The sequence below is a fragment of the Loxodonta africana genome, chromosome 23, assembly GCF_030014295.1.
Source record: "Loxodonta africana isolate mLoxAfr1 chromosome 23, mLoxAfr1.hap2, whole genome shotgun sequence".
Lineage (NCBI taxonomy): Eukaryota > Metazoa > Chordata > Mammalia > Proboscidea > Elephantidae > Loxodonta > Loxodonta africana.
The window spans coordinates 54,987,205-55,005,846 of NC_087364.1; the positions used below are offsets into that span (position 1 = coordinate 54,987,205).

Below are 18,642 nucleotides of genomic sequence, written 5' to 3' on the forward strand. Positions count from 1 at the left end.
AAGTCGCGCTGGTGTTCAGACTGGAAGGACTGTGGTGGGGGTGGGGATGGCAAAGAATGTTCCGGGGAGGGGTGAGTAGGGAATGGAAACATTCCAGTGAGCAGTAAATCAGTGGGAGGGCTGAGTGAGGACAGGAGACGGGTGTTTGGTTTAAGAGTGCAAGAAGTGAGACATGAAGTAAGACGTGAAATGCAGGCAAGGACCATATTCTGAAGGGGCTTTGAAAGCAGCACTAAGAGAAAATGAATTCACAGAAAGGTTTTAAGCAGGGTAGGGCTATGATGAGGTGTACACTTTACAAAGATCATCCTGCCTATAATATGAAAAACAGACTGGAAGGAAACTCGGCTAGACTAAGGGAGTCAAGTTAGGAAGATGTTGCAGTAGTCCAGAAGAATACAGCCTGGATGGTGACAGTAGAGCTGGAGAGGAGTACCGGAATTTGGAAGATATTTACAAAGTAGAGAAGAATCAGTGGTTTCTTTTCTGGACGACTGGCTGGGTGGTATTGCCATGTACTGAGATGGAAAACCACAGAGGAAGAATAACACAGTATCTTCGAATAAGAAAAAGTTAACCCCAAACAAATGAACTCAAAGAGTACAATTAGTCTTATATCACCTGAATTCTCAATACATACTTAATAGAAGTTTTTTTTTTACTTAATAGAATGGTTACGGTAAACCCTCCTGATTTTGGCTCAGGACTGCTTGTCAAGATGTTACCGTGGTATTGCGCATTAGATGAGAAATGTTGTGTAGGGTTCTCGTTCAACCTTTATCCTAATCCCCAGTCACTATGGTGCTGCAGGACTGTGGTCAGCCCTCACAAACCCCCCAAAAAACCAAACCCACTGGTGTTGAGTTGATTCATGGTGACCCTATAGGACAAACTGCAACTGCATCACACACCAAAATATCCAAACGTAGTGCCATTGAATCAATCCCGACTCATAGTGACCCTACAGGATACAACAGAACCGCCCCACGGGGTTCCCAAGGAGCACCTAGTGGATTCAAAACTGCTGACGTTTTGGTTAGCAGCCGTAGCTCTTAACCACTATGCCACCAGGGTTTCCGTATCACACACAGTAGGTACTTAATTGACTTTTGAATGCCTGTTGAACTTAATGAAGATTGAAAAAAACAAAACAACCAATCCCATCCCTTATGAAATTATCATAAATCAAATCATAATTTGATCATTCAAGACACCCTATGCCAGAGTTCAAGCCATCCGAAAATAGCTATGTTAATTTAATGTGCTGGTTTCATGTTTCTATTTTTGGGGGAAACAATTAATGAAAATTATTTTCAGCATTTCCCAAAGTTAAAGAGACTGAGATAGGCTAGGTGGAATTCAAGGGAGGGAGACTGACAAAGAAAACAGCATAAGTATTCTCTTCCTCTAATGTATCATTCAGTTCAACACTCAGTTAATGAGCACTGGCACTGAAGAAGTCGTCAGCCCGCATTATTCAGATTCTAAATTTGCAAATTCGCCTACTTGCTGAAATTTATCTGTAACTCCAAAATCAATACTCCCAGCACCTTCACAGTCATTCATGCACACGTACAAAAAAACTAAAACCAAACACAGCAACCCTATAGGACAGAGTAGAACCGCCCCACAGAGTTTCCAAGGAGCGCCTGGTGGATTCCGACTGCAGACTTTTTGGTTAGAGTTCAGCTGCTGACCAAAGGGTCTGCAGTGCGGAAACCCTGGTGGCGCAGTGGTTGAGTGGCCTGGTGTGCGTGTTCCCAGCTGAAGTCCAACAAGGCCATGCTCTGCCTTCTTGCTTCAGCTCTCACAGTACAAACCAGTGTCCTTTTTGCTGTCTTTACTGCCACAACTTTCTCATTTTTGTGCTTTTTTGTTGTTGGCTTTGCTGCTTAAAATGGCTCCCAAGCATAGAGCTGGACTGCCGTTTAGTGCTCCCTAGGGCAAGAAGGGCATGATGGACCTCACAGAGGAAACGTGTGTTAGATAAGCTTTGTTCAGCCTGAGTTATAGTGTGTTGGCCTTGAGTTCAATGTTAATGAATCAATTAAGTTAGGTGTCTTTACACTGAAAAACATATAAAACAAGGTTATGTACTGATCGGTTGATGGACCAGAGGCTTGCAGGAACCTAACCTTGTATTTTCCTTAGAACCAATGCTTCAGTATTTGCTAACTCAGTGTTTGCGGCAGCTTTATAAACGTAACTAATGCCAATAGCAAGAATCAACTATCGCTACGATGCACAGCTTTTCACCAATGCCTGGTTCTGATAATACCATCAATGCCTCAACTTAAAGCAGTGATCCGTGGCTCTACAGCATCACCTAAGGCATTCCAGGACAGTGAAACAATGCCACATACAACAGACCACAAACACTCGAAAAATGCGTATTAAAATGATATAAATTATTGGCTGTAAAACTCTTCCAATAAACATATATTGCTGCTCTTTTTTATTTAAGCTGTAACAAAAAATACTGAACAGGCAAAGCAGGAAAGTTCTTATCTGTTCACATTATCAACCGGTTAACCTCCATAGTCTATCCCATTGATCTTAGTGCTACGTCACTTTCTGGCAATCGAAAGTCAATTTTTAAGGGAAAAGGGTGAATTTTCCAATTTTAACCGTGTTCCAAGAGTGCTGGTCTACTTCGGCTCCACCTCTTACATTCCTAGAGAGAAGGAACCTTACTAGTTTCCCCTACGTAAGACTAGGAATAGAAAGATGAAATAAAGTTGCCCCAAACCTTGGAGAATTTACATTTTTGCAGTAAAGAGGAAGCACAGAAACAAAGGTGTCTCTTAAACATGTCAGTGACCCAGAGGTTTCAGTCACAGCTGCGGTTAACTACATAGACTCTAAAACCTGCCTTTATCTACTTTCAAGGACGCTTAATTCTAGAATATGGTTTGGCATGAAATTAATCCTTTCAAATGTTAACATCAAAAAGACATGCGAAAAGAACAAGAGATTGAACAATCCTTGCTTAAAAACCTCAGTGTCGCCCACTTTTAGGACACCTTAAAAGCAAATGTGCCAAAGAGCAAATCAGAGAAAATACCACTGCTTCACTAGAAGCCTGTTCACTGTGGCTTTGCAGAACTGGTTCAGTTTGGTTTATGTGTCTTATACGACCTAGGTAGTTCCTCTATGGTGTGATGTAGTCTCCACCTGCGCTGGGTGAAGACTAGATACTCAGATACTAGACAGCCCAGATTTCCAAGGGGAAGGCAAGATGCCTGACTACTGTATCTCTTTCACTGTAGTGCCTTCCAGAAAAAACTGTCTTCATACCAAGTCACAAAACTGGATCGAGACACTCATCCAGTCTTTATGTGGTACCATCCGGGTGGTCAGGTCTGGTAGAGGGTGCTAGGGGTAAAATAAGCCCTGCCTTCAAGGAGCTCAATCACCTATTAAATAAACAGGATATTCAAGATAAACTCATTTCCTAAAATCACAAGGTGTTTTATTTGTATATTCTGCCTGATCTTACTTATTCAATCTTAACTAGTAAATTATGGAGTTCCAAAAAAAAAAACTAAGTATCTTTGTATTGACATATGTAAGAATTATCACACGAAAAATATTCTATTTGGGAGAATCTGCTTTTCTTAGAACAAGTATAAAGCCTTGAGAACGCTGATTGCCTTGCTAGAGAACTTCAAATCTAGGTTTGGTGCACTTAGTATCATCCTATCTTAACTCTCATGAAGTTTATAAACTCAAAAAATCTTTTATTCAAAACTCCAATGTTATAGGTAATCAATTACTTAAAATGTTATAAAAACAGGACTATTTAGGCAATTCAGCTATGGTTCAGTCACCTGCATACTACAGCATTTTCAGCATCACAAAACTCTTGTTACACACAGATACACACACACACGACAGTAAATGCCCTAAATCTTTCATCAGCTCCTAGTTTCCTCGTATATACAACCAGTGCTATTTCTGACTTCAGCCTCAATCAGCGCAGATACCGTATTCCTTCCTAATCCCATTCCTGAAACAAGTCAGGGCCCCAACATGGTCCTAGGTCACATTATTTTAAATCTAAATGACTGAAAATACAGTGAAAGAGTTATGGATAGAGAAAAGGAAGCAAGGAAGATTATCTTCTTAAATCTCCAGCCCTCAGCACACTGTTTAGAGGCCGAGAAAACCTTTGCCTGATGCAAAGTCAAATGTATAAGCCAATTTACTTTAGCCGACAAAATTTGGTCCACAGCTTACAGTGGTGGCGCACTGTTCCATAACAGATGTGAGTTGGATGTTTGTTTTGTTTGACACTCAAGTGATTCTGTTTTCAATATTCTAAGATTGCTAGGAGAGCATTTATACTTCGAGGTTTCTCTTTCCATTTCTTTTTGGTAGGCGTGCATTTATGACTATTCCTCATGATCAGGAATATTCCCTAGAAGTAAATTACTAGATCAAAGGGAATAGATGAATGGCTACCTTGAGTCTTAATGAATATCGCCAAATTGGGTCCCCTGCCCAAAGGCTGTGGCAATTTATAATCCCTCCAGCTGAAAAATTAGGAAAAACGTTTAACTTCATCAATAATAAAAAAAAACATTTTGCCCACAGCATAGCAAAGATTTAAAAATAACACAGGTTTCCACCGCTATCCGAAAGTAGAGCACTCCTATAAAACCATGTGGTGAAGAAGCGTTTAATTTCTATGGAAAAAATTTTCCAGGCCTAAAAAATAACCTACCAAATCATACCAAATAACACATAAAGCCCTTACGAGATCTCACAGGGTTTTCTGATACTTTAGGACACATTCTGCTAACAGATGCACAAAATAAATCGGGATCAAGCACAGATGCTCACAGACAGTTCAAAGTTATGGCGGCTGGATGCTGAGATGCTGAGTGTAGTTCCCAGGGAAGGAAGCTGGCAGCGTCACTGTCACCCACTGTCACCGCTCGGGGTGCCTGCTGCCTCTTGAACGGCTCACTGCAAAACAAACACTGAACGCTATATCCACTTTCTGCTTTTTTTTCATAAAAGTGAAAATCCTCTTTGGATTTCTTTCAGGTACTAATGTCTTTTGTAAAAGCGAAGTGGTGTACGATGAACTTTCAAAAAGTGAGGGATACCTGTAGTAGTATTATTACGACTGTAACGAAATGGAAATTTATACATAGCTACAGTATCTGCAACTGCTTGTTTACAAGTTGAAGAAGAGAAATTATATTAAAAGATGCTAAAATACTTTCATAGGCCATTGCCTCTACCAAGAAGCCCTGCTGGCGCAGTGGTTAAAGTGCTCGACTGCTGGTTAGTAGTTAGAACCCACCAGCCACTCCACATGAGAAAGACATGGCACTTGCTTCTGTAAAGATTTACAGCCTTGGAAACCCTATGGGGCAGCTCTACTCTGTCCTATAGGGTCTGCAGCAATGGGTTTGGGTTTGTATTGCCCCCACCACTACTGATTTCAGAACTTGGTCTGAAAAAGCATGCCCTCAACAAACCTGCACCCTATAGAGGCGACAGGTCTACAAACAATATGTTGTGAATTTTGTGGGTGGTCCAACCTCAGTATGCCTGGGAAAGTTAGGAAAGCTATTATAAAGGAGCTGCACAAGCTAAGTCTTCAAGATAAAGAGTAAGACCAAGCAGACAATAGAGTAGAGCAAATTCATGGAAGATCTCTGCATTCAAATCCAGAGCGCAAACATTTACTTCTCCACAAACAAGTATGTTGTGCTCATGAATTTCTGCATTTAAATACCCATTCAGTTAAACAAAACATGTCCTGAATACTAGGCTCTTTAATAGATGCTAAGAATACAAAGATAAAAAGTACAGAGTCCCTTCCCCAAGTTCACAGTCTACTGAAACAGAGAATTGCTTTGAAGATCGATGGCCTAGGTTTGACCTCCACCACTTAAAATGAGAGACTTTGCTCAAATTCTTTAACTTCTTTGGTCTTTTGTTTTTTTTGTTTTGGATTGTTATGAAGATTACACGAACTAATATGCTAAATTCATTTCTTAGAATAAAGCCTGGAATACAGTAGGCACAACAGGATTTGTTGCTGCTACTACTTGCTGTCGTTGGGTGCCTTCAAGTCGATTCCAACTCATAGCGACTAGTGCTACTGAATTCTAAGGGTTATTAAGTCACCAGCATACTGACACAGTTGATAAAACCAAGGCATCTGAGTATCACCTACACTTAATGAATAGACTAAAGAGGAATCTACAAGGGAAAGGAAAAAATAAGCACTTAGAGAACTAGAAGGAAAAACCAACAGTCATCCCAGAAACCAAAGGAAAAAAGGATATCCAAGAGTCAACATTTATCCAAATGCAATTATTTAATTACAACTTGGATAAGAAAAAAATACAGAAACTTATGAGAGCACAGACCCTAAGGTTGGGGGCAGGTGTAGGTATGCAAAGGATGTGAAATGGAGGCAGCTTACGGGCTTCTGTAACAGGCAGTGTTGGAGGAGCTCCTTTTTTTTCTAATTCAAAATTTCTGAACTGTGCTAAGTAACCTTTGCTCCTAGCTGTGTGTAAACCGCTCTCAGTAATTTGGATGTTATGAAAATAAAGGGTTATTTGCATTGCTATGTATGCTACATATGAAGCTAGGCCTTATACACGTTGTTTAATTTTCCCTTCAGTATCAACTTCCTCATTTTAACATGATAGTAATGACATATGAGAACAGTGTTTCTGTATACAGATAAATGCATTCGGAAATGTTATTCAAATACTAATGGTTTTCACCAGTGCAGAAAAACTGAAACAAAAAAACCAGTATGAATGTATAGTGCAAAATAGTGTATGGAATTACTAAAAAGAATGAAGATTTTTACAACTAGAAGGTCCTCACTCTCTCCCCCCCCCAAAAAACCTGTTGCTGTCAAGTCAATTCCAACTCATAGCAACCCTATACGAGAGAGCAGAACCGCCTCACAGGGTTTCCAAGGAGGGGCTGGTAGATTCAAACTGCCGACCTTTTGGTTAGCAGCCTGAGGTCTTAACCACTGTGCCACCAGGGCTCCAGAAGGTCCTTAGAAGTTGCCGATTCCAAGCCCCAACGTATGTGGCCAGGGCCATCGTGTACAATGCAAGCTATCCCGGCACAGATAGCCCGTGGGTCACCCACCTCTGCTGTCCACAGAGATCACTACAACACCCTGCTAGCTAACAGCTTCTAAACTCACACAGACTCATCTATCAAAATTATTTTACTTGTTGGGTAGGAGGTCTCCACCCACTGTGAAGCTACCTGCTGGGTTATTGCAGGAAACTGTCAAATGAAACCAAGACACAGTGCGACATGCCATTTCTTTAATATGGTGGATCTTTTAGCTACAAAATATCATAACGAAAACAGCAAAAGTGAAAGGGGGGAGTGAGACAGAGTGGGGAAAGAAATTAAATCAATTTACCCATTACAGAAGTCACGTTAGTACCATCAGCACAAACCTTAATCATTTTCCATTTAATCACTCTTTGAGAACTCTAAAAATATTGGTAAGTTCACAACTGCTAGGATCTGCCTTTTTGCAAATGTGCCTCTATGTTTGCGAACCTATCCTGTCCTTTTGGAAGTATCAAAGATGAAGAGATTCACCTCATGACATCAACATTTTGCAATCCTCTACCCACGAATGTTTCCCCTTCTCCCTCCATTGAACCATTCTCAAGAGCAGCACATACACAATCACTCAATTTTTTTTTTTTGCCTAATTTAAAATAATAATTAAAACCCACCAATCTTAGGTAATATCATTTTTGTGTGTTTAAAATGTGGTACACTGAAGGCATTTAAATTTTAGTTTTTAAAGTTTTCAGCAATATGCTTAATTTTCCTGAGATTGTGCTTGACAATGTATACATCTTACATAAACGCTACATTCTTTTTTTATTCTTTATGGTTAGGGGCAAGCTCTGTGCTGGGAGATTTTTTTGGTTGTTGTTTTGTTGTCAGATTATCACCAAAGATGCTGAAATTTAGGAAATTAAAATATGATTACAATTTAGAAGGGGTGAACGTTCAGATTACATTTCTTCCTTCCCTTTTTCATGCATCCAGAGCTCTGAGATGCAAACTGAAGATAGAATGATAATGAGATCTCTGGTCTAGCCCCGCCCAGTTTTGCTCTAGACTGTATGATTTTCAACCAGTGATGTGAATATTCTAGGCCTCTTTTTCCTCATCTGTGAAATGGGGAGGCTGAATGAGATGGTCACTCCTATTTGTAACTTTAATGATTCTTGTCAATGTAAGTAATAGGCAGATTCTTACAAGCCACCAGAGGATACCAGATCACGTCATGATTTTTAAGGGCATTCATTATAGGCCTACAAAAGTGCGTTAGAAGACTTGAAAACCAGTCATACCTCAGATGGGCATCCCCAGGAACTAGGGAATATAAAGAAATAGAAATAAGCCCATCTCATTAGGAAGCATTTAAGCACATATTACTGCATCCAATGCCAACTAGGACCTACTGTCCTATATACAAGGAGCCCTGGTGGTGCAGTGGTCAAAGCACTCAGCTGCAAACCGAAAGCTTGGCGGTATAAACCTACTCTGCAGGAGAAAGATGTGGCAGTCTGCTTCCATAAAGATTTCAGCTTTGGAAACCCTATATTGCAGATCCACTCTGTCCCACTGGGTCACTGCGAGTCAGAATCGACTCAACAGCAGTGGGTTTGGTCCTATATACACACTGACTTTCATATAAAAACATAGAAAAATGGTACATAAAATCAATCACTCATTAGTAACTGAGGCTTCCAGTGTCAATCATTTGTTTCACTTGTGATCTAAACCAGGGGTCAGGCAACTAAAGGCTCGGTGTCAAACCTGACCTGCCACCTGTTTTCTGTACGGCCCCCAAAGAAAGATGGTTCATACATACAAACATTTGCCATCGACCTGATGATAGGGACCACTAACTCTGAGTCCTAATTAAGTAATTTTAAGAGTCTCAGTAAAGCTCTCTAGACTGAGAGCAGTAAACCAGCATCCATAATGTGATGAGTCAACTTTGACTTAAACGTTAACGACTGTATTTCTGTGAAGACTCCTGATGAGCTACTTCACAAATGTGGACCTTTAATTTCCCAAACACACAAAAAAGTAGGTTTTTACAGAGATGATATCTAAGATATTTTTAGAATATAAAATTACATGATCCTAGCGAGAACTCAAGAATTCTGTGTTGAATGATCAAATACATGTATTTTGAACATTTTATTGTGCTTTAGGTAAAGGTTTGTTTCTCAATATAAAATTAATATGCAAATTGTCCCATGACGTTGGTTGGTTGCAATCCCTGCAAGTGTCAGCACTTCTCCCATTACCACCCTGAGTTCCCCATTTCCATCAGTCTGGTTTTCCTGTCCCTTCATGCCTTCTCATCTTTCTGGAGCCCCTACAGAGTCACTATGAGTTGGAATTGACTCTACGGCAACGGATTTGGTTTGGTCTCACATAGATGATTTTTCTAAGGGGTATGTTCATCACGGGTGTTACTGTTAATTTTATAGGCCATTATTTGGGAATGGCTTCAGTTCCAAGTTAGAAGGGTATTCTAAGGGTTGTAGTCTCGGAGGTTCCTCCAGTCTCTATCAGACCAGTAAGTCTGGTCTTTGTGCTAAATTTCAGTTTTGTTCTACAATTTTTCCCCTCTCTAACCGGGATGTGAATGACCAAATATATTATAGTCAAGTTATACAGGCAGAGTTATAAAGGACAAGAAATTAAAACACTAACACAAGACAGGCCATATTTCTGGTATATCTTTTTGAATGATGAAGCAGCAACCAGTCCCAGGGCTTAAAGCAAACCACAATCAGTTTGGGAGAGAATTAGAGAAAGTTAGGTAAAGAAGATAGAAATCAAGAAGTTAATCCCATCCCACTGGCATAAAAAGTTGAGTTTATTTGAATGAGAACCGATTATTAGAAAGGGAAGGGAACTATCTCAGTCAAAACTCATTTATTATTCTAACTTTGGAGCAAAGGTACCAGGAGGATCTTACAGACTGGAATACTGTCGAAGCTTCAGAAGTAACAGTAAATCACAGGAATGGAAGGAAAGTTTGCTTAAACTGAGATATTACAGGAAGAATAGAGAGAAAATGATACTGGGTGCAACTAATAGCGTTATTGGCACTACCTATAGTAGCATTTATGAAACAGTTTTTGGATAACAAAGAGTGAGCATTTCTTGGTTCTTCATGGAGGAAAAAAATTCAAATACCTAACTAGACAAAACAAAGACGACTAGGCCCTAAGCAAATTAAAAAAGTGCCCATTCTTAGGAATGGCAGTAGTAAAAATGTTCAGAAGATGGTCTGGTAGCAGAAATATGTGACTGATATATTATCAAGTATCCAAGTATAGTTTAAAGAAAAAGAAAAAAATTATACAAAGAGATCAACAATTTGCTCCAGCGGGCGACCAATGCTTGCTGAAATCAGGTGAAGAAGACTTAAGCCAAGTTTAACACTCAGATAATATACTGAGACACACATGTGCTCACACACACAATCCAGCTATGAGTAAATCTGGAAGACGAAGGGATAAATGACACTATCAGTTGGGGCAGGCTTTCAAGTTTTATTGAAATCTGAAGGAAATCAGCCATTAAAGTCCTAAAGATTTCTTTCACAGGGTGAGAGAAACAGTTGGCATCACTGTCCTGTAAGATTTTGTGTTTAAAAATCAAACCAAAAAAACCCACACAGGCACAAATCAAGCACCTCTCTCCTCGATAACACTGAGGTCCTGCTGTGCCCATCCTCTCTGTACCCGACACAGCCAGGTTACAGAATGTGAACTGCACAGACAGACTTTCAATAAACTGAAGGCTAATTTTATACATTCTTTCCATTTCATGTTAAATGTACTTCACTGCTAAAGCTGTTCAATGTGCTCAAAACCAAAACCCAGATGCATTATCTTTATTGTGCTCCTAACAAAGCTTGATAAACTTCTAGTTCAGTCTAAAAATTGGGTCTCAAAGCGAGGTCTATGGAGCCCTCGGATTCCCAAGACACTTTGAGGGGCTCTGCAAGGTCAAAATTATTTTTATATTAATACTAAGACATTACATACATTTTTACACTAAATCGGCGTTTACGCCGAGGTTACAAATGCAACGATGGATAAAATCACAGGCACCTTAGCAGCAATCAAGGCAGTGACACCCAACTGTACGAACCGTAACTATACTCCTCAGGGCCATACACTCGACACCCTCTCCCCTCAGAAAGTGTGTTGAGATTTGTTAAATGAAAAATCTCCTTGGTGAAGCAGCAAAAAAAAAAATAATAATAATTAATTTTATTAATACTGCACACCTTGATTACACTTTTCTAATACTCTGTGTAACAAAATTTAAGTACCCATAAAGCGTTTCTGTTGCGTACTGAAATGATAATAGTCTCATAGAGAAGCACTGTGCAGCCCACGCATCAATTTTTTCTTTGCGGGGGGGGGACAATGGTGCTAAGAATATTTGATGGGGACAGAAGAGTTTTTTCAATAAAAGGTTCTAGGAAAATCAGATTTTCACACGCAGAAAAATGAAACAGAATCCATGTCTCACACCACACATAAAAACAAATTCAAAATGGATTAAGGACCTAAATTTGCAAACTCAAACTGTAACAGTCTCAGAAAAAAAATACAGGGACAATGCTGTCAGGCCTAGCTTTTAACAATGGGTTACCTGGTATAACAACAAAAGCACAAACAGCAAAAGATAAATAAATGGAACCTCAGGAAAAAAATCAAAACTTTTCTTTATTATAAAAGACTTTACCAAAAAAAAGTGAAAAGACAAGCTACCAACTGAGAAAGTATCTTCAGAAACCATATATCCAACAAGAGCATAATAACCAAAATATATATAAAACTCTGACAACTCAACAACAAAAAGACAACCCAATCATAAAATAAACAAAGGACTTGAATAGACATTTCACCAAAGAGGACGTTCAAATGGCCACCAAACACATTAAAAGATGCTCAATGTCATTAGCCATCAGAGATACCATTTCACGCCCAATAGGATAGCTAAGATTTAAAAAACAAACAAAATAACAAATGTTGGCATGGATGTGGGGAAACTGGAACCCTTATCGTTGCTGGGGGGGAATGCAAAATGATATAAGTCATTGTGGAAAACAGTGTGGTGGTTCCTCAAAAAACTAAAAATAGAACTACCATATGACCCAGCAATTCCATTCCTAGGTATATACTCAAAGACTTAAAAGCCGCGACTTGTACACCAATGCTCCTTGCAGCACTATTCACAATAGCCAACAAGTGAAAATAACCTAAATGGCCATCAGCAAATGAATGGTAAAACAAAATGTCATACATACATACAATGGAATACTCAACCAGTAGAAGAAACTAAGTCTTGATACACGCTATAATATGAAAAGAGCCTGAAGACATGCTAAGTGAAATCAGTCACAGAAGGACAAATAGTGTATGATCTCACTTATATAAAAAGACAAGAAAATGCAGATGTATGAAGACCGAAGTTTATCAGTGGTTACAGGGGCAGAAGGGAGGCAGAAAGGAAGGAGGGTTAGCAGTGGTGGAAAAACAGCATTGATTAAAGGTAAGGGAACACAGTCAACTATTGTAATTCTTGTCAATAAGTTGCACAACAGTAAAAAGTTGAACTGGCAAAAGTTGTCTGATAAGATATATTTACAACAACAGAAGGGTAGTTGCTAAGGGTGCTTATGTACAACCAAAAACCTCACGGGATTTGGTTCCTTGGTTTGGAGGTTTAGGGTCATGGTTTTATGGTTCATCCCAGTTAACTGGCCTAATAACATGTTTAGTGCTTCTTTTCTACCTCCTAGTTCATTGTGCAGTGCCTGGGGTCTTGAAAGCTTGCAAGTGGCCATGCAAGGCACAACAACTGGTCTCTATTCACCTGGAGCAACAGAGGAAGAAGGAGAGTTAGGAATAGAAGGAGGATATGGAATATGTGACTAACTGCCTCCCTCCAGGGACAACTGTCTCCTTTGCCAGAAGAACTGGATGGTGCCCGGCTACCATTTCTGAACATTTTGATCTAGGATTCCATAGAAGAATCCTGATCAATAGGGGGAAATGACAGAAGAGAATTTCAAATTCTCATAGATTGCAGACTTTCTGGAGCCAAGGGAGCTGAATGAACCACTGAAGTTATCTCAGAACAAACTAAAAATATCCCTTGAAGTCATCTTAAAAATCAAACAACAGTTCAGTTTAACTAGCAAAAAACACCTGTTGTGAGCATTAGGCTCTTTTAAGAACCATCTATATGGAATTAAAGTGACAAAAGCAACTCAAAAGATTAGATAGGAACCGTAGGGCCAGTGAGTTTATGCGAATGGGGGAAGAACAACTCAGAAAAGGAGGGAGAGAACGGTCGCACAACTCGAACAGTGTAATCAATGTCACTGAACTGTACACCCAGAAATAACTGAACTGGTGTATGTTTTGCTGTGCATATTCTCAACCAAAAAATAAATAAATAAAAAACAAACAGAAAATCATTGTGCAAATGGTTTGAATGGCAAGACAAACTAGTCACTTTTTTCATGGAACATCATTTTTACTTCAAAGAACAAAGTACGGTTGTTCTGACTAGGAATTTGGCAGGGACTTGCTTTGAAAAAAAACTCAGTGAAACTGACACTTTAAGGAAGACTGTCAATACTTGACGGCAAGAACAAAATTTAAATTTTCAAGTGATAACTGGAATTTTGGAAAATCTATCAGTCACTATGGTCTTGACAGCTTCTGGTGTCTTAAAAGACTTTTTTGATGAGATCGAAGGTAATATTAATGATTCTAATTGTCTATATTATACAATGAACAAATGGAAGACATGTGTAGCTCACAGGATTAGCATGACCACCACAGAAGCATGCATGAGTAAAAAAAATCCAAAATGCAAAAGGGAACAATGGATTTTAATGTAACAAAACACAAAATTTGTTGCTATGATTTCAGATACCACACATTGCAACTAACCATTAAGAAGCTAATCACTTGTCAAGATTTGGCATAGTATCAAAAAAAGAATATCCAAATTTATTTGAAAAATAAATTTTATTTGAAAAATTTCCTACTATATATTTTTGTAAGGTCAGATTTTTTTCATATGCTTCAACTATACCAATATATCCCACCATGTAAACGCATATGTTAGAACCCCCCGTCTTCTATTAAGTCAGAGACTAGTAGAGATTTTCAAAAATATAAAACAATGCTACTTTTCCCAGGAAATATTTTTACCTTGGAAAATACTTATTTTCATAAAAATTGTATTTGTGTTCATGTTATGAATAGCTTTATCATTGTTAATTTTAAATGAGCTAGTATGCAATATAATTTTTTTATAATCTAATTCCTTTTAACTTCTGATGTGGTAAATAAACACCAATATCTATAACCCATATAAACAAAAGCTCTTTGGGGTCACAATAAGAGTGTAACAGGGTACTGAAACTAAAAAGTCTGAGACCTGCTAGTATAGAATTTTGTTTTCTCTTGACAATACATTAGCTTCCCCAAAACTAAAATTAACTTATTTTAAAACCCCATCATGACAGAATTTGATAGTAACTATACAATGTTAATGTTTTTGACAAAGTTAAGGCATTTTCCTGGGAAAAATAGTCTCCCTAGGACACAGTCATTTCTGTTGCTTTCATGTTGGAATACATATTCGCTATTCAATACTTATATACTTATAAACAAAAAAGGTACTTAGAAACAGCATATCAGAGGTCCAGTTTAGATAAAAGATATGAAATCTACTTAACTCTAAAACATATCAAAGGTGTGAAAATTATAAATCTTCTGAGATTGCACCTCTGTAAATGGACTTCCAGATGCATCCACTTGATTCAATAATCTTTCTGAAATGTTATTATTCATTCTACAAATAGTTAGAGTGCTATTATATGCCAAAAAAATTCTCACAGCTGGACCAATAAGCAACATCATGATAAACGGAGAAAAGACTGAAGTTGTCAGGGATTTCATTTTACTTGGATCCACAATCAACCCCCACGACAGCAGCAGCAGTCAAGAAATCAAAGAATGTATTGCATTGGGCAAATCTGCTGCAAAAAACTTCTGAAAAGCAAAGACATCTCTTTGAGGACTAAGGTGCACCTGATCCAAGCCACGGTATTTTCAATTGCCCCACATGCATGCAAAAGCTAGACAAAGAGTAAAGAAGACCAAAGAAGAATTGATGCCTTTGAATTATAGCACTGGCAAAGAATACTGAATATACCACTGATCGCCAGAAGAATGAACAAATCTGTCTTGGAAGAAGTACAGCTCCTTAGAAGTGAGGATGGTGAGACCTCATCTCAAGTATTTTGGACATGTTATCAGGAGAGGCCGGTCCCTGGAGAAGGATATCGGGATATCATGCTTGCCAAAGTAGAGGGTCAGCAAAAAAGAGGAAGACCCTCAATGAGATGGACTGACATACAGGTTCCAACAATGGGCTCCAACATAGCAAAGACTGTGAGGATGGTGCAGAACTGGGCAGTGTTTTGTTCTGTTGTACACAGGGGTCAATAGGAGTCAGAACTGACTCTGCACCTAATGACAACATTATATGCTAGACACTGTTCTATGACCTGAACACTGTAACAATACAGAACTCCATTAATAAAAAGAACGGTATCCTGAAGAGTAGGCTTCACAGCCAAATTCCAGACTGAATCATATTTCTTACCAAATTCACTATAAAAAGCTGTAGGAAAGCTGTGGAAGCTGTAGTGAAGAAGCACTGCCACCACAGCTGGTTTCCTGGAGAAGATGACAAGAGCTCCTTTCTCTTCCGCTGTGGATTGGCACTGCACTGCATGGACAAGTTTTCTGTCCAGACTATCATCCCTGCTAAGTGGTAAAATTCCAAAGGGCCACAATTCCTTTCCTATCAAACCAAAGCTGGTCCCTCTCTCTTGCGGCCTTTAATTACAGAAGACAATTATTTAAGACCACAAGCAATGGTAGTACAAGTTATCAGTACTGCCTTCTTCGCCATATTTATAGCAACAGATAATAACAGGACACTTTGGCACTATGGTATTGATTCAACCAGGTCCTCAATCTGTTAGCTATGCGAGAAATAAGAGGGGGATAGCTGAGCAACAAATGTGAAATTTGTCACTGCCAGATTTCCAGGTTATGCCTGCTACAATTTCCATACCTGTCCCTGTGCACTATGAGGACGCCGAAGAACGAACAGACGAGATTTGGAGAGTAGGGAAGGTCTAGGGAGTAGAGAGGGTCATCTGTGTTTAAAATAATGACGAACAGCTAGGCTATCTCAACATCGTTATTCCTAATCACATTAATCATTGCTATGGATATACTACAGGTATTTCAGCGTAATGATAGGACTTTTCCTTTTCTTCAAAGTTCTCATATATAACCTATTATCTTCCCAAGCAAGGAAGCCTACGCCAGGACAGAATTGCAAGTAAACACTGCTCTCCCTGAGATCTCCTATCAAGATCTCTTTCCCCTGACTGGTTTCCTTACCAATCACCCCAATACTCAGCACTAATTCGCTGATGAAACTGTCAACTTCCTCCTCCCAACTTTCCTGGATCTCATTCTCCTGCCCCCCATACTTAACACCAGCTGAGCCCCTTGTTCTCTTCCAACAACACTTGGAGTACAGATTTTCTACACTACTTCCCTGACCCTCAACCCCACAAATAAATTTCATCCTTTAAGGCCAGGTAGATGACAAGCTTGACAATCTCATACAATGAAATGTTAATGAATAATAGTGGCTTTAGGTTCTGCTTCATTTTATTTATATTATAACAAAGGCATAAATACATTCCTTCTAACTCAATGTTTCTCAAACTTGAATAATATTATGTACCTTCTAAAAGAAAAAGAGACTTACTTTGGTCCCCATCACTGGAATATCATGCAGTCGTTAATAACAACAGACTGAAATGGGTTCGAGGAGAGGCAAAGAAAAAAAGAATGTACAAATAGTATAATCGTATTTATGCGTTTAAGATAAAAGAATATGTCCAAAATCAAGTCCACTGCCGCTGGGTTGATTCTGACTCACAGTGACCCTACAGGACAAAGTAGAATTGCCCCATAGGGTTCCCAAAGAGTCGCTGGTGGATTCAAACTGCTGACCTTTTGGTTAGTAGCTGAGCTCACATATACAAAGAAAAACAAAGATATTTGTTGTTAAGATCTTGCTTTTCACCTTATCAGCTCTAAGTAACTGAAAGGTTAGTAATCCCTTAATCATGTCTAAATTCAAGCGGTCTTCATATTCTTTGACCTCCCTCTTCCCATTGCTAACATTTGAGAAATATGAAAATGAGAACAGTTTTTTAAAACTCACAACATTCGGCTCCTGACTTTGCCCTCTCTCCCATCTCTGTCACTGACTCTGATTTCAGCCCTTTGTATGTACAGCTGAGATCTTTTTAGACTTCTGCTCATCTCTGTATTATCCACTCTGAAGATGAGCAGAAATTCGAACCAGTTCTTTCCAGTGTGAACCCCTGCTGAGAATTTGTATTTCCACCCCCCAGATATACTGAATCAGAACCTACATTTCCATGAATTTCCCAGGAGATTCTTATGTGTAATAAATCTTGAGAACCACTGCTCTGCCAGTGGTTCTCAGAACTGGTCCCTAACCAGCAGCATTAGCATCTCCTGGGAACTTGTTAGAAATGCAAATTCTCAGCAGGGGATTGAACCAATGAACTGGTTAGAAGCCCTGAGATTTAGAAAACTACTCTCCTCCCATTACCTGCCATTCTGTATAAAATATGCTCAGATCCTTCCCACTCCAGTTTTCTATTTCTACCTGTTCTATCAGTTCTACTTAGAAGTCCTTTCAGAATCTTATAATCAGCACCCTCTGAGGCAATTTATGCCCCACATACCCAAATGTGCTTCTCCCTAGTATCATTACTGATATCAGCATTCTACAAGGCTTCAAACTTTAGTATCATGTTGGATTCAACTTGCTAACTCAGCTTTTATCTGCAATCCTTTGGACACTACCTTCTACCTATACCATGTCTTGTCTTACAGTCATGTCTTCCTTTCTATAATATCTATCACCTCAGGTTATTATTACAACAGCCTCAGAGTCCCCAAGGTCTTCTATTACTGCCTGACACGCGTAAAACACAACTCTGGCCATTTCCGATGTGTTTGTAGCTGCCCATTGGCTTCAAAATTCACTCTAAACCCTCTAAGCTAGGCACTTAAGTTCTACATTTTATGGTCTCAAAGCACATATACTGCCATACGGTATTTCCTGAATGTACTTTTCCCTTCAAATGAATATATCTGCATCATTCACATACTTGTATCCCACAAATTCCAACTTCCTGCTTTTTAGAAAGTTGTTCCAACTACCGTTTTTGAAATTATTCTATATTCTTCAATTGTCTTCTCTTTATGAAGCCTACTGAAATACCAGCATTGCAGATATCTGGGTGCGTTTCTCCTGTACCCCTACCCTAAAGGATATTTTTTTAACTCTTCTCAAAACTGAAATATATGTATTTAAAAGGAATCAGAACACTGAAGCTTTCTTTCAAATGTGACT

General features: G+C 39.0%; 1 protein-coding gene across 10 annotated transcripts in view; it reads right to left on the reverse strand.

Annotated features, from left to right (window-relative positions):
* Positions 1-18,642, reverse strand: part of TBL1XR1 (TBL1X/Y related 1) — a 190,293-nt gene that overhangs the window by 54,338 nt on the left and 117,313 nt on the right. For 2 of the 10 annotated variants that reach the window (XM_064275499.1, XM_064275498.1), the window contains one exon: positions 4,846-4,971. The exons of the other annotated variants lie outside the window; for them this stretch is intronic. The gene's annotated coding sequence lies outside the window, so the exon portion shown is untranslated. The remainder of the gene's footprint in view (positions 1-4,845; positions 4,972-18,642) is intronic. 10 annotated transcript variants of the gene reach the window in all.